The sequence below is a fragment of the Crocodylus porosus genome, unplaced genomic scaffold, assembly GCF_001723895.1.
Source record: "Crocodylus porosus isolate Cpor-Errol unplaced genomic scaffold, CroPor_comp1, whole genome shotgun sequence".
Taxonomy (NCBI): Eukaryota; Metazoa; Chordata; order Crocodylia; family Crocodylidae; genus Crocodylus; species Crocodylus porosus.
In genome coordinates, this window is record NW_017728914.1 from 1,979,358 (window position 1) to 1,986,262 (window position 6,905).

At 47.1% G+C, this 6,905-nt stretch overlaps 1 long non-coding RNA gene across 1 annotated transcript in view; it reads left to right on the forward strand.

Moving 5' to 3' along the window:
* Nucleotides 1–3,400, forward strand: part of LOC109309907 — a 32,271-nt gene extending 28,871 nt beyond the window's left edge. Inside the window, exons 2-3 of the long non-coding RNA XR_002101080.1 lie at nt 2,480–2,559; nt 3,311–3,400. This is a non-coding gene — a long non-coding RNA (uncharacterized LOC109309907). The remainder of the gene's footprint in view (nt 1–2,479; nt 2,560–3,310) is intronic.
* The last annotated feature ends 3,505 nt before the right edge of the window (nt 3,401–6,905 follow it).

Sequence of the window (6,905 nt, forward strand, 5' to 3'; positions counted from 1 at the left end):
CAAAATAATTGCCCAACCCTGCTCTAGATCCAAAGCTTCACCAAAGAAACTGCTATGGGCTCATCCCTCCAAATCCACACTAAGCCCCCTTAGTTTCCAGCAGGCTTTTGACTGGTTGGTGAGGAGGGCCTGGAACAACCTGACCTCTAACTGTCCCAAGTTTGGGGTGTGCTCACAGGCATGGGTGGATCGTGAGCACCTTGGTGCTGGGATTCACCACCATGTGGACAGGCCCTTTCTGCCTGTCTTCTGACTGACTAGCAGGAGTGTGACACTGTCCTGTCTCCCAGGGGATATGAGGGGAAATCCATGAAGGAGTGCGAGTCATTCGGACAGTGTGCAAATGAGGGCCAAATAATACCCAAGGGAGAACAGCGCTCGCACAGTTCCACATACTGCTTTGAAAACCCAGGAGCCTCACAGGATGGGTAGCATGCACATAACAGCACAACCTTTCTTACCTGGCCAGGTGGGCTGTGATGTTGGAACAAGCTGCAGGAAAGAGTCCTCATTTCTCCAGGCTGTGCCAAGGTGGAAACACTCCTCAAGCTGCTGTTCTGGGGAGGGAAGTAGACAGCCTTCTTCTTGGGGCTGCAACACAAGCTCCTCTGCCTTTGCTGGCAACAGTTTTGCCACTTTATCTGCTTTTGCAGCATCTGAGGCAGAATGAAGGGTGACAAGTGCTATAGTTCACATGTGAATGATGTAGTCTGGGTCCCTGGAAGATGCCAAGTGAACTAGGCTGCCCTGCCTGAGCCTTGTTACCTCTCATCTGGAGCTTCCTTCTGACTAGAGAGCATGAGGCACCTTGTAATGGGTTTATGTTTCCAGCATGCAGAGAGGCTGCTATTTAGATGTCCAATTAGAGTGGGATTTCAGCTGGGAGAAAACAACTGTCTCTTACAGATAGTAATGGAGCAAACTTGGATATCTCTCTTTAACTGTAACAGTGGTGATACTTGGAGTATAATACAAGAACAAACCAATCCCTTCACCATCTGTGTGTTTGGAGGTAGTGGAGAGTGATCCCCATTGACAGATAGGGAAACTGAGGTACAGAAGGGAAGTAATTTGCCCAGGGCTGCACAGCTAGTAGGTGCTGGAGCCAGGATTAGAACTTGGGAGTTCCTGGCTGGACTGCTACTCGCACCCGTGCTAGCATGAATGTCTGCACCGTGCTGGCTTCTGCAGTGTGGATGTACCTTGATGTCCTGACTGAAAAGCTTACAAAACCATGGGGCTTTGTTTTGCTTCCTGCAAGCTTCTCCTTTAGCTAATAATACCCAGGTGGGTGAAATGACTTCCTTGAAACACTTTCCTTCCCAAGCCTCTCCCAAGACTGCTGCTCCAGGCAGGTACTGTCCCAAGTGCAGTTTAGATCCTCCCAAGGGACAAAGAGTTCAGCCCATGTTTGATATGGACTGTAAGCCAGGTAATCCTCCTTAGTTGCTTGTACACGCCATGGGGTTTTACTTCGGTTTAATTCTCACTGAATGGAAACAGTGGATTTTAAAAAACCCTGCTTCAATTTAAACCAAAGTAACCCCCCCATGGCGTGTACACAAGGACTGGGCCTGATGCTTACCTGCCTCTCCAGGGGGTGGGGGGGAGGGCAACCTCCATGCAGCTCAGGCGGGCAGGCAGGCAGGCTCCGAGAGGCGGGGCCAGGGAAAATCAGGCTCACCATTTCCTCACCCCCCTAGTTGAGCCTACCTGCACGGGCTGCTTGCACAGCGCTAGCTGCACAGGGCCCGGTGCTTACCTCCACAGCTACTAAGGTAGCAAACTAAAACACCTTGGACATGTTTTATTTTGCTATGTGTAAGCAGTAGCAGAATTAAAGCAGTGTAAAAGGGCATTTAAGCCTCTTTAAATGCCCATTTTGTGGCATGTGGCAAGGCCCCTTGTGATTACAGGACAGGAATCTGGGTGGCCAGTTTATGGTGCTGTCCGTGTAGAATGTCTTTTCCATCTACTGCTGAATGCTGTGCCAGGTTGGGAGCTGTCTAGTTTGCTCCTATATTACTTGGAGCAAGTTTGCTCCAAGTAAACAAGGAGTCTGCAACATAGAAGCAGGATATATTGAGTTGCACCAAATGCAGCGGGAAGCTGGATTTCTGACTCTTGCCAGGTTACCATCATGCTTTCAATCTTCCTGCAACACATTTAGAAGTCCCATTAACCTTTCTGGTACAATGATTGGCCTAGTCCTTTCGATGAAGAGCCTGCAGTTAAACAGTTCTGAGGTCAGATGGCCTGTCCAGTAGGCTGAGGTGATAGTGCACTCCAGCCTATGTAGTCCAGACTCTTTAGCTCCCTTTGCAGCTTAGGGCAATGTAAACTGTTCTAGTTCTGGGCTTTCTTGGGGTAGGTGGGGTTACTGGAGGCAGCAGCTAGGTCTGGGATGCTGGAAAGTTGCCCACTTTGCCATGTGGTTCTTTATAAGACATTGTGCAGCACTAAATACATCTCCCCACAGATGGTGCTGCCGTAACAGTTTACCCAGAGGTGGAGAAGTGACTGTAAACACTGTCACATGCTGATTTCCCAGAATAGATTGTGAGTGCAATAACCCATACATACAACTATTGCTGGGTGTGTTGAACTGAAGTGATACCAGCCAAGCTTTTGTAATAAACCATATTTATGTCATCAGGATCTATGTACACTGGCAAGCAGATGACTGCCCCCTTCTTACCCATCCCCACCAACTGTGGAAATCCAGCGTCTCCTGCAAGTGTAACTGTGGTCACCCATTTTGTTTTTGCTAGTCCTGGGTGGGCCCTCTTCTTCACAGGTGGAAATGCTGTGCTTTGGGCCTTTGGAAATGCTGTGATTATGGGTAGAAGTGCCTCTGACCCACAGTGAGGCAAGGAATGCTCCTTTTCCATTTATTTCTGTTTCCAAACTGCTGCTACTTCTGGAGTTTGCTGGCACCCACCCTTGGAGACCCAGGGCTATTTTTAATGTTTCCCCGTCTGTCGGCAGACATGTACAATGAAACATTGCCCTCTTTCAAGAAACATACATTCTTAAGGAGACCCCTCTCCTGTGGAATAACTACTTGTGCATTAAAGATATTTGCTCAAGGAATGGAGGGCCCTAGTGTTTGGCAGGGGTTTCGGGAGCCTTGCCTGACAGATGGTAGAGCTAGAGCAGTCTGGACTAGTTTGGCATGCTATGAACAAAAGGCTGAAGGCAACTGGCTAGTTTGCCAAAGGCACTGGCTACTGACTGTGCACTTCCCTGCTGCTGCTCTTTACCTAGAGGGTTTCCAGCCATTTTGAAACTTCTGCCTTTCTTCCCACAGTGTATGTTGTAGAAGAGCGAAGAAGGGATGACACAGGAGAGAGTACCTGTCTGACGGCATGTTGGACTGCTCTGTGCTGCTGCTGCCTTTGGGACATGCTGACTTGAATTCTGCAAGAAGTCACCACTGTCAATACCTCTAAGTTGGAGTGCTATGCATTCTCCTCTGATTTCTTTTGTTCTCCTGACCTCTTTCTATTACTGTAATCAATGATCTGCTTTGCACAGCCAAGAGTATCTGTCTGATGTTAGTCCTAGCGCCATGGTGGTGTGTGCACTCCTTTAATTTAGTAAAGGAAAATCCCTTTTTAACATACATTTATAACGGTTTGTTTGTTTGTTTGTAATGTAAAGAATGTGCTAAATGATATTTTTTTGGCCAAAGCCTTCACTGTTATGAAATATGTATTTATCATTTTAAAATTTACTATTCTTAGAAATGAAATATGCAATAATTAAAGCAACTGAATTATTTTTTTTCTTTGCTAGTTCCCACATCGGTTTCAATAAATCTGTCTGATACTGAGTTGGTGCTTTAATTTGTTTATTCCCTTGGGTATCTTGTACCTCCTGTATAAATTCAGTACTAAACAGTAACCGGGCTCTGCTTAACTGGCCCCAAAGAGCTTTGTGGGACATGGTGCTGTGGGAACCAGTAATTGTCTCCTCTGCTGCCATATGGCATCTTGGATATGTGTGCATGTAATGAGTTGAGGTAAGAGACTATTATCATGGTACCAGCAGCTTCCTGTTGTCAACACTATTAGTGTTAAGTAAATAATAACACAGTGAAATCAGCCTTTGTCCCTGAATGGACCTGCACTGGCTGAAGCTTACTCAGTGAGCTGATAGATGAAGATGGTCTGCACACAACCTCAAAGAATCAACAGGCTAGTATACACGAAAATTTTAAATACTGTTTACGTGGATTGAGGGGAAGACATGCCAGCTGGCCACAGCGCAACAGCCCCTGCCCTGCACCCCCTCAAGTGATGCTAAATGGGTCCCTGCCTTGGTAGCCTCTGGTACCTGTTCACCAGCAACAAAAGAGTCTGTAGTGGGAACATTGTATTTATTTGTCTTGTACCAGATGTGAAATCACAGAATTGCAAACCCAGCCAAGAGATACAACTTGGAAGATTCACAGCACAACTTCCAGCATGGCATGCACTTGCAAATATTTCATGTCCCTTTCAATATGAGGTCTGGTCTGCCACTGACCAGATTCATCTCCTTCTAAGTACAACAGTACCAGCATAGTGACTGTTGCTGGACCCAGACCTGTGGCCCAGGCACTCCAGCTTGTCCACCCCACACCCACCACCAGGGGTACTGAATGAGCAGGGTGGGAGGGTCTCCCTGGAGATGGACCCAGGACCCCTGTGGGCAGGGCACGCTAACTGGGCACATGCCCTGGGGCCATGGGCAAATAGGAAGTGGCCCCCAGGAGCAAGGTAGGTAGCTGGGGTTAGAGCTGGGATTGCAGGGTGGTGACACTGGAGGGCCATGCAGGGAGTGGATTGCAGCTCTGCCCTGGTCCCCGGTTCTACACTGTCACCACCCTGCAATTCTGGCCCCAGCCCCACCTGCCCATCCTGCTCCCAGATACTACTCCCAATGGCTCAATCATCCCATCCCCCTGGCTGAGCATGCCCTGCCCTAAGGGGTCCTGAACCAGTCTCCATGGAGACCACATGCTGCCCCCAAACCACTTTGAGAATTTCAGTAAGTTGTGAACAGGAAGGGGGAGCTGGCCCAGGGTGCAACAGCTCACCAAACATTCCTAAGTGACCCTTCAGCCTGAATAATTGCCCACTGCTGCTATATAGCTACAGATGCTCCCCTGGCTGTGTGGGCTGGAGTCTTGTGTCTCTTTCTCAAGAAAAATGGTATGATATCAAGTAATTTTAGGATTTGCAGAATACAAAGCCTTTAATAAGCTGGGGAGTCTTGATTTCACTACAGTAGCATCCTAAGTCATTCTTGATGGCTGCTTACAGATGTAAAAAACCAAAACAAACTTCCCAAAACAATGCTTTTACTTCAAACTTGGCACAGCCCTGCACCAAGTCCTGCACATGCCCAGAAGAGGCATCGTGTTATCTGGACCTGGTTCACCCAGGGTCTATATAGATCTGGCACTTTAGTGGGGCTTTTAGTGCTTTTATCTATAGCTGATTGAATCAGCTATAGATAAAAGTGCCAAAAAGCACTGCTGAAGTGCCCAACCTATACAGATGTTGCAGAGCTGGGTTGAACTGATGTGCTGCTGCTTCCAGTAAAGCATTTCTCTCCCCCACCCCCATCTGTTAGCAGCCACAATGCTTAGAGCTAGTAGCAGAGTTAATATTGGTTTTAGGTTTTTCATGCCTTGTGATGCTGGTTGAGCACTGAGAGTGTGCAGGACTTTGGATTAATTTATTGCAGTAGTGTTTATTGCTTAAGCCTGATTTTATTGTGCTTGGAATTTCACCCAGCTCTGCTCTTCAGGATGCTAAGTGCAAACCTTTTAGATGCAGAAAAGGGGGGGGTGGGGGAGTGGCATTAGCCATGACATGCAAACAGCTCTGAAACCTCATCTCACAGAGGAAATACAGTGGGATTTTTTTTTACTTCAGAAATGTGCATTACACCATTTTAAGAGTAATCCAGTTTATGTGGAAAGCTGAACACTGCCTGGTTCAGCTTTTATTATATCAATTTTTCATAAAGTAGTCTGCTTAGGAAGAGTGAAAAATTCCACTTTTCCATTACTATAATAGTCTTGCTGAATACATTTACAGCTGCTCTCACTTCAATTCTTGTGTCTCAAAGGAAATGGCTTCTGCAGCCTCTTATGCAGTAAGAGGCTTGTTTATGTTTTAAGGCCTACATGTTGCAGTTCTATCCAGGTTGCACTGATTGTGGGGGGTTGGGGGGAGGTCAAAAGTAGCCATTTGGGTTCTCAGATTCAGAAGACTTTGCTCCTGTGTCCTCCCCACACTAAGGGACTCTGCAGCCACTTTGAAGCTTCTAAGCAGATTGCTGTACTTCTGCTGGGAGTCTGACATCTCTGCTGTGCTGTGAATTTCTGCTGTGGTCTGTCAAGGGTCTGGTGACACATTTTTCTCAGGAGTCAATCTCATGACCGATCTCTAGTTGCTTTCTTTATGTGTTACACCGCGGGTCTAATGATGCAGTTCCCAGTAAATTGTACAGATTCTAGCTTGTAGAAAAGCAGCTGCAGGGAGGAGGGGTAGTGAGAGGCTGATGTTTCTGAGGGCTTAGTTAGAGCGGGGTCTCAGATCTTTATGGATTTTTTAAATAATCTATTCACCAATTATCTGAGCTATCACAAAGCTTCTCATTGTGCTCCAGAGCCTGTGTTCCACCCTTACTTCTTAATGAAGGTTCTGTATTCAGTCCTCCCCCAGGCCACGTTTGGTTCCTGCTATTGTTTTCTCTGTCACCTGGTGCCAAAAGTAAATGAGAGAGCCTGATGTTCCTAGCACAGGGTACTGCAGTTTTTTTCCTGTCCCTGGGTACTGTGGGGTTTGACCAGTGCTGGGAGGACACTGTTGCAATGAGCATCTTGGAGAAGTGGGGGACCCTTGCTA